At 40.9% G+C, this 9,007-nt stretch overlaps 1 long non-coding RNA gene across 3 annotated transcripts; it reads right to left on the bottom strand.

The window, feature by feature from the left end:
* LOC143099979 (uncharacterized) lies at nucleotides 1-4,766 on the bottom strand. 3 transcript variants are annotated; one of them, XR_012981785.1, is made up of 7 exons: nucleotides 4,453-4,766; nucleotides 3,866-4,079; nucleotides 1,904-2,060; nucleotides 1,578-1,716; nucleotides 1,363-1,457; nucleotides 763-806; nucleotides 1-178 (listed from the first exon to the last, which is right to left on the bottom strand). It is a non-coding gene; the product is annotated as an uncharacterized LOC143099979 (long non-coding RNA). The 3 variants fall into 3 exon arrangements; XR_012981786.1 differs by lacking the exon at nucleotides 4,453-4,766 and having other exon boundaries at nucleotides 1,615-1,716; nucleotides 3,866-4,446; XR_012981784.1 differs by lacking the exon at nucleotides 4,453-4,766 and having other exon boundaries at nucleotides 3,866-4,446.
* Between the last annotated feature and the right edge of the window lie 4,241 nt (nucleotides 4,767-9,007).

A 9,007-nucleotide genomic window follows, 5' to 3' on the forward strand; every position in this document is an offset into this window, starting at 1 on the left:
TTCAATATGGCAACTAGTAGTCTTTATTAACTTATATTATATAAAAAAATACAAAAGAACAACACTCAGCTAAAATATTTGTTGACTGTTGAGTGAGTGAGTGAGTGAGTGAGTGTGTGTGTGTGTGTGTGTAGATCTTTATCTTGCAGGCTCCCAGGTTGGCAGACAGGTTTTCCCGCTGAGAAAAAAGGGGGAAGATGGTTAGTGAAAAAGACTGTAACCTGTATTCCAGTTTGATTAGATATTCTAGTGGAGGGATGTTTAGATTAACCAATGTCATAATAGTGTTACAACTAATAAAATATCTGAATACTCCACAGTATGGAAATAAAAAAAACTGGGCCCTGACATTCTGAATTGACAAAAGTTACATTATCAACATCTCAGGTTAGTACATTTACAAGTTCAGAGTGCAAATGAATAAAAAATAGTTTATAGCTCACACTCACCCCAGACAACACTCTACTACCAATTGCCATAAAACCCTACTGTTCATACTTGAATTTCCCCTTGGGGATCAATAAAGTATCTTTCTATCCATCTAAAACATCAGGTACACAGGAGTGTTACAATATAAACTGATTTACGGTATATATGTTTACATGTAGCCTGCAGTACCGGTATATAACTAAATTATAGCATAGACTATAATAACTAAATCTGGTACATTTACATGTCCTACAGTATATGTATGGCTGCTGGAACAACGTAATTTCCCTTTGTGTAATTGTGAGTATCTGGTGTAAAAGATAACCAACTCACCACATTTTGGAAGGCACCCAATCTATTAGGATCTCCATCTTCCCCTGTGGCAGGCAAACAAAGACATAGAAAAATAGTGTCTTGCTTAAAAAGATAACATTGCACTCAACTTAACATTCAAATTTTAACACTTCACATCAGTGACTATCAGCGTTTTGTAGACACGTAACACTTTTTATGATGTTCAGTTAATATCTCCTCATGGTCCACTCACTTTACATTCCCTATACGAGCTGTAAAACATCCTGGTCAATTTACACAGTCCCATAAACTGGAACATAGAGTAACTGCAGACAAACATTCTGGGGTTGGTAGCATCTCTAACAATACTAAAACATGCCATGAATATTTTTCAGAGAATACTTTATATTATATTTATATATAATATAGGGGTGAGTTATCTCTGGCGTGTCTTGTTCGGGATTTTGAACATAAACACAAAGATGAACAAACGCAATATCTGGTACGATTACTGATACTGACAGTTACTGATCACTGATTTCAATTATTCCGCAGTGCCATTATACATTTTTAAAAGTGATCAAAAAGTACTGTTACATCATCCATTGTTTTATTTTCAATTTTGTGTATGGAAATAACCTTTGTCTTTCTCTTTTTTAGTACTCTTCTGTACTGCTGCTTGTACATAGGGCTGTTGTGGGGGCACTCTTGTTCTTCACTTCCTTTTCTAGAAACTGTTTGACATAAGCAAATAGTAGAATGTTAATCAAAATGTTAACATACATACAGAACACAAATAACAAGCATATCATATAATTCATCATACAGTGTACAGATTAGGGCCTGTATCTTACATTCTCCGCAACTGACTTTCTTCCCTAACGCAATTACCATTGCTAATCTACACTTGGTGGAAAGCCACATTTTCTGACATGAAGATGGCCTCCTCTCATTGACCCGGCAAATTGTTTGGATCGGTCAGCGCTTTCTTTCCTGAAAGAATACAAGCAACACAAACAATACACAATGTACAATAAGGTCAAATGTGAAATGTAGGAGTGATGTCATGATATTTTTCTGTACATTTTGTTATTTGATGTCATCTAATTTTCAGTGTCCCACATTTTTCAGAATTGGGGTTGTATAGAGACGTTATAATGTATAGAAAATGTGGAATCACCTTTAACCATTAAGGTGAAAATGTCCTTAATGTTATTGAGGCATTTACTTTCCCCCCCACTTAACCTCAGGCCCTGAGGGAGAAGCATTTGTGGGTTTCTCTTTGGGTATTCAAGAAGGAGGACGGGACTCCAGCCCACAGCATTGAGCTTCTCAATCTGAAAAAAAAAAAACCCTGTTACTTTAAAAAAACATTTATAAATTGTGCCAGTGATATATGTTTACGTTTATGTATTTAGCAGACGCTTTTATCCAAAGCAACATACATATAAATTACAACACGCTACGGGCTAGCAGATGCTACGGGAATGCACTAGTTGAGAATGTACTAGTTGAGAATGTACTTGTTGAGAGTGTATGTGGGAAAGGTGTGAAAATATGTGCGTGGGTTTGGTGTGCATGTCTATTTGCATGTGTGCATGATTCATGTATGAACGTGTCACTACAGGAGCATAGTAGAGGTATTACTCATTTTGACACTTCATTCTTAAAGGTTGTATCAGTGATCCTGGCGGATATTGCCTGTGTTTTTGTTATTGTTTATGTTCAAATTTCTTAGCAGACGTTTTTGTCCGATATATAACTCATTTTATATTTTGTCTGAGGACCAAACAAGACACACAAGAGATAACTCAACCTTACCACCAGTATTCATTTTTAAAAAATCCATGCAATGCTTGGTTATTGTTAGTGGTGTACTACCAACCACAATGTTAATGTCCGGTAGACTCCGCGGTTTGTGGTGCATGGGCTGCGTAAAAATACCAGAGTCTTTTTCAGCGCCTAGAATGACAGGAGAGCTAGCCGACCATGAGAAAATATTAGCTGAACATTATAAAAGTGTTTTGTCTTTACAAATCGCTCATCATCGCTGATACAACCTTTAACCTAACATTAGTACTATGGTAATGTAACCAGGGCCTGTGCTAGCCATTTGGGTGCCCAAAGCACAAATGCATGGTGCCACTCTGGTGCCCCCACTATTTTGGATACTTTATATTGTTGGTTGGTTTAATAGGCCTACTGTTGGCAATGAAAAGTCGTAAATCTACTATGGGTCTCCAACGTCGCTCTGTCAGTAGCCTGGCTGCCTGCCCCTTCTGAAGGCTAAAGCAGTAGGCTACCTTTAAACATAATTGTTGCTGAGAGGAATCCCAGCCTACGAATTCAATAACAAAATAAATCATGCATAATTAAAAATTACCTTGATTTAGGCTACTTGGGTATGGCATAAGGCTTGGCTACACACAGTAAGGTTAATGTGCAAAAAATGAATGAAGTGGCTATTGGCTCGCAAATAAACAGCGGATGGAAAACCTGACACAGTTTGAACTAAATTTAAACTGAACATTGAAGCATAAAATACCAATCATATTTGATATTGGCCATGAGTTCCAACATTGAGCAATATAATCAAACAATCCAAAAGTTAATTAGGCATAAATCCAAACTAGACCGAGAATCTTCTGCTTTTGATACCATGCCACTCCAAATGTGTCTCACCATAAAACGCAGGAAAAAATACCTTAGGCCTGTTGTCCATGAAGGCATGCCTGGCAAATTGATATTTTATGAAGATGTAACTGGTTGCTTTGCTTTCATTAATGGTTTAGCTAGTCAAGTTTGCAAGGAAGAGACATAACGTGTGAACAGGCCACAATATCCAGTAGGGACGCGCTCACACAGATGCGGTAGCGGGCAGGAGAACTGTTAGCACAGGCTTTACATAAAATTATTCAACAGAAGCCTTATAAGAAATAAATGCCTGCCTCGAATAAAGGCCTGTGGTTTGCACAACCTAAGTAGCCTAAATAAAAGACCCGCCACAATTTGAGGATTTGCGGCATGATGATTTTCTACGAGCTATATTTTTTTGGTGCCCCCCAGGCACTTGGTGCCCCACGCGCAGTGCATGTTCTGCTTGTGCGGAGCACCGACACTGAATGTAGCACAAATGACTTACCAGAATAATAGCATCATCCATCAGATGGGAGGTCAGTTGATTCTTTTTGGTATTGGCCTCCCAGGTTTCCTTTTTTTCATTGAAGCTTTCTAGTTGTTTTTTTTGCCTCAGCTTCTGTGGCTGTGGTGCCGTGCATACTGGGCATATTTTGCACCCATTAAAAATGGATGCAAGACATGCAGGGCATTTTTTTTTTTAACCCTCCCATGACAGGCTGCAAAAAATCAACAAGAAAAGCATACCGGTAATTAGAATTGCTATTGTTTAAAAATACAAATTCCTCAGTTGTTTAGAGAGATTGAACCATTAAACAACATGTTCAGTCTTTCAACTCAGTTGTAATAAAGGCAATCCTGTAATAAACAAGATTTCATCTATTTCAAGACTGATATTTGGGACCAACTCAGGGTATCTAGTATAACACTATGCGATTTGCTGTTCCTACATTAAACGTGGATTGATGATTCGGTGTTCCCCCAATGCCAATTGGATATTTAACAGAATCCGATGCTCTTCAGGTTAACAATAATAAAGTAACAATTTAGTGTCTTTCAAATTTGTGAAAATAAAAATCTTGGAATACTTACTATATGAGAATGAAAGGGTGAGTGTGTGTGTCTGTGTGTGTGTGTGTGAGAGAGAGAGAGAGAGAGAGAGACAAGCATGTATCTCGTAAATTATCTGTAACAAAGACAAAAAACATTATTAGAATGATATTTTATCTCTACATTATTAGCAAAAATGATAGATATGATATGATTACTAGTTACATGTTCTACAAGAATAGAATCTCCTTGACTCTAATCGCCTGACCATCAAATTGCTCAGTAACCATTCATGTTATATTCTACACAAGAATGATTGAAGCACATGCGTACATTGCACACACATAAGATATCATATCCACTTGGCGCCTACTACTACTACTTTTGCATACCCCCCCCCCCCAAAAAAAAAAAAAAAACAACCCCTGCTGATCTGCACCATCTATCTATCATAATATATAAAGCAACAATCGTCTGTGTGTCTGTGGCTCGCTGGGTACTTGTATAAACTTAGCCTTGCCAGACTTATAAACGCTTTAACTTCAAGTAGTAGCATGAACTATACAGGATGAAACCATTTGGCTTAGCTAGCTGCTAATGTGGCATCCAAAAGCCCATGTCTGGTTGCCCAGTTGGCAAGTAGCTGCTACTTCAGAAAGTTAATGTTGAGCCCTGAACACAAAATTTTGCTGGCGCAGAAATTAGGTGGAAGCGTGTTACACATATATGCAAATTGTGCCACATAGCTGGCGATGCCAAAAGTACACGTCCAAATCAATGTAAATAAACCAACAGCAGAGTTCCGAATTAGCTAATCTATCTAGCTAGCAGAGGCTCTGGCTAAGTACGTTGCATTTTATTTTGATGCAACAAAGAATTGTATTATGTCAGTCTCTTTCAAATACAGCTCTTACAGTGGAGTTCGAAATAAACAAATAGGAGGACATAATTGTTTTGGCCAAAACTCAATTTTAGACATGTTAAATGCCTATGCATTTCTCTTGCTTATTAGACCCTTGTACTTACCGCTCGGAATCTCGCCCAGGCAATGGTTTCTGGGATCGTCGCACACAGTGACGCGATGCACAAAATTGCGCCAAAATATCAATAGCAATGAAAAAGTACAGTCTTAATATTTTATATCCTTGCTCAAATTTGTAAAATAATGAGCATAAATCTCCGAATGAAAGAAACTTGGGTATATGTAGCCATTACATTTAAACACATCACTTCCCAGAATGCATCTCTTTGCCAAAGAACTTTATTTCCACCTTAAGCAATATAAACATTTCTGCAGTAGTGTATTACATTTATAACAACTTCATAATCAGTATTGAGACGAAAGAACTAGTGCTATCAGTAAGCTATTCTTTTTAAGTTGACATTCTCTGGGGATACGCTTCTGACATGGGCTTTGTTTACCTAGCAACGGTTACTATGCCTCGCTGAAATGAGAAGTGAGAACGTTTTTATTAAATATCCCACTTAAATGAGGGCATAATTTAAGCCAACGGCAAATATGCAGTCCTGAAACGACTGTAATTATTCAATATCCATGTATCCCAAAGTTATAAAAGTCAGTTGACCGAAATCTGTACTCAGTTGTTGAAACGGGGGATCCGTGTGTGGGCCACGGAATATATTGTCATTAACTTGCATTGGAACGAAATCCGTGTGTGTTTCACGGAAATGTCAACTTCCGTTGAGCGAAATCTGCACTCAGTTGTTGAAACAGGGATGGAATGCAACGCCTGACAGGCTAACATTACATAAAAATCGAACTGAATGTATCAAAAGTGTGTTTCCCAATAAGATAACAACATCCGTTGAGCGAAATCTGCACTCAGTTGTTAAACGGGGATCCGTGAAATAGCCACGGAATATATTGTCTTTAACTTGCATTGGAACGAAATCCGTGTGTGTTTCACGGAAATGTAACTTCCGTTGAGCGAAATCTGCACTCAGTTGTTGAAACAGGGATGGAATGCAACGCCTGACAGGCTAACATTACACAGACACTAAAAAAGGCAATAAAAATCGAACTGAAAGTATCAAAAGTGTGTTTCCCAATAAGATAACAACGTCCGTTGAACGAAATCTGCACTCAGTTGTTTAAACGGGGATCCGTGAAATAGCCACGGGATATGAGTGTCATTAACTTGCATTGAATCGAAATCCGTGTGAGTTTCACGGAAATTTCAGTGATTCCGTGGGCCCACCACGGATTTTGAGTTAAGCGTCCGTGGATATTTCACGGATTCCCGTGAGACCAGGTTGCAACGATTAGAGTCTCGTGACTGCCGGCTACTGCGTGCGTGCGTGCGTGTGTAGGTCAAAGTCCGCCGATCGCAGCATTCCCCTATTTTGTAAAATCATTTTTTACTCCTCTGGGTGTTGCAATGGATATCAATGATTCATATGATTGCCCTCAGTAAAAAAACACAAGAAACAGGAATGCAATCAGTTACAAACACTCAGGTTCTCTGCTTCATAAGATGTCGCCGGAGATCGGGAAGACGCTGAGCAGAGGGCACGTCGCGTAAAACAACGCGAGACCGCTGAAATGGCCGGACGGTGCTTCAGGCCTTATTCGAACCTGCAATGCCATTCTTAAAGTGCTATGTAGCACAGCGCTGCCTTTCCCTTGTGTGCTACGGAGACGCTGATTAATGTAGTGCGAATTATACATGATTAGAGTCTCGTGACTGCCGGCTACTGCGTGCGTGCGTGCGTAGGTCAAAGTCCGCTGATCGCGGCATTCCCCTATTTTGTAAAATTATTTTTTACTCCTCTGGGTGTTGCAATGGATATCAATGATTCATATGATTGCCCTCAGTAAAAAAACACAAGAAACAGGACGCAAACAGTTACAAACACTCAGGTTCTCTACTTCATAAGATGTCGCGGGCGATCGGGAAGACGCTGAGCAGAGGGCACCGTCGCGTAAAACAACGTGAGTCCGCGGAAACTGCCGGACGGTGCTTCAGGCCGGAATCGAACCTGCGATGACATTCTTAAAGTGCTATGTAGCACAGTGCTGCCTTTCCCATGTGTGCTACGGAGACACCGATTAATGCAGTGCTCATTATACATGATTAGAGTCTCGTGACTGCCGGCTACTGCTTGCGTGCGTGCGTGTGTAGGTCAAAGTCCGCCGATCGCAGCATTCCCCTATTTTGTAAAATTATTTTTTACTCTCCTGGGTGTTGCAATGGATATCAATGATTCATATGATTGCCCTCAGTAAAAAAACACAAGAAACAGGAATGCAATCAGTTACAAACACTCAGGTTCTCTGCTTCATAAGATGTCGCCGGCGATCGGGAAGACGCTGAGCAGAGGGCACCGTCGCGTAAAACAACGTGAGTCCGCGGAAACTGCCGGACGGTGCTTCAGGCCGGATTCGAACCGGCGATGCCATTCTTAAAGTGATATGTAGCACAGCGCTGCCTTTCCCATGTGTGCTACGGAGACGCTGATTAATGCAGTGCGAATTATACATGATTAGAGTCTCGTGACTGCCGGCTACTGCGTGCGTGCGTGCGTAGGTCAAAGTCCGCTGATCGCGGCATTCCCCTATTTTGTAAAATTATTTTTTACTCTCCTGGGTGTTGCAATGGATATCAATGATTCATATGATTGCCCTCAGTAAAAAAACACTAGAAACAGGAATGCAATCAGTTACAAACACTCAGGTTCTCTGCTTCATAAGATGTCGCCGGCGATCGGGAAGACGCTGAGCAGAGGGCACCGTCGCGTAAAACAACGTGAGTCCGCGGAAACTGCCGGACGGTGCTTCAGGCCGGATTCGAACCGGCGATGCCATTCTTAAAGTGATATGTAGCACAGCGCTGCCTTTCCCATGTGTGCTACGGAGACGCTGATTAATGCAGTGCGAATTATACATGATTAGAGTCTCGTGACTGCCGGCTACTGCGTGCGTGCGTGCGTAGGTCAAAGTCCGCTGATCGCGGCATTCCCCTATTTTGTAAAATTATTTTTTACTCCTCTGGGTGTTGCAATGGATATCAATGATTCATATGATTGCCCTCAGTAAAAAAACACAAGAAACAGGACGCAAACAGTTACAAACACTCAGGTTCTCTACTTCATAAGATGTCGCGGGCGATCGGGAAGACGCTGAGCAGAGGGCACCGTTGCGTAAAACAACGTGAGTCCGCGGAAACTGCCGGACGGTGCTTCAGGCCGGATTCGAACCGGCGATGCCATTCTTAAAGTGCTATGTAGCACAGCGCTGCCTTTCCCATGTGTGCTACGGAGACGCTGATTAATGCAGTGCGAATTATACATGATTAGAGTCTCGTGACTGCCGGCTACTGCGTGCGTGCGTGCGTGTGTAGGTCAAAGTCCGCCGATCGCAGCATTCCCCTATTTTGTAAAATTATTTTTTACTCCTCTGGGTGTTGCAATGGATATCAATGATTCATATGATTGCCCTCAGTAAAAAAGCACAAGAAACAGGACGCAAACAGTTACAAACTCTGCTTCATAAGATGTCGCGGGCGATCGGGAAGACGCTGAGCAGAGGGCACCGTCGCGTAAAACATCGTGAGACCGCGGAAACAGCCGGACTGTG

This window comes from Alosa pseudoharengus, unplaced genomic scaffold, assembly GCF_046254945.1.
Source record: "Alosa pseudoharengus isolate Yale_2024_CS ecotype anadromous, Long Island Sound unplaced genomic scaffold, YU_APseudo_1.1 YU_APseudo_1.1_scf_3, whole genome shotgun sequence".
NCBI classification, from domain to species: domain Eukaryota; kingdom Metazoa; phylum Chordata; class Actinopteri; order Clupeiformes; family Clupeidae; genus Alosa; species Alosa pseudoharengus.